The 220-nt window shown below is 51.8% G+C and overlaps 1 pseudogene; it reads right to left on the bottom strand.

Moving 5' to 3' along the window:
• Positions 1 to 220, bottom strand: part of LOC108793755 — a 10,126-nt pseudogene that overhangs the window by 7,017 nt on the left and 2,889 nt on the right.

Genomic DNA, 220 nt, shown 5'->3' with positions numbered 1-220 from the left:
CATCTAAAGGGATTCCGGGGATGTCCTGTTTGATAAAACATACGTGACGGCCCCGCATCCCTTCAGATGTGCCTGTTCCTGCCTGGCCCTGAATGATATGTACATGTCGGGCCCTACAGGAAACAGGGTGCCCTTCCAGTGATCAGGGTACTCAGGTATGGAGGCGGGGGGGATGGCGGGGACAAGTTAATGTGACATTAAAGTAAAAAAAAGGTTTCCC

Source organism: Nanorana parkeri, unplaced genomic scaffold (assembly GCF_000935625.1).
Source record: "Nanorana parkeri isolate BGI_ZX_2015 unplaced genomic scaffold, ASM93562v1 scaffold780, whole genome shotgun sequence".
Lineage (NCBI taxonomy): Eukaryota > Metazoa > Chordata > Amphibia > Anura > Dicroglossidae > Nanorana > Nanorana parkeri.
This window is presented reverse-complemented; position numbering and strand designations above follow the sequence as displayed.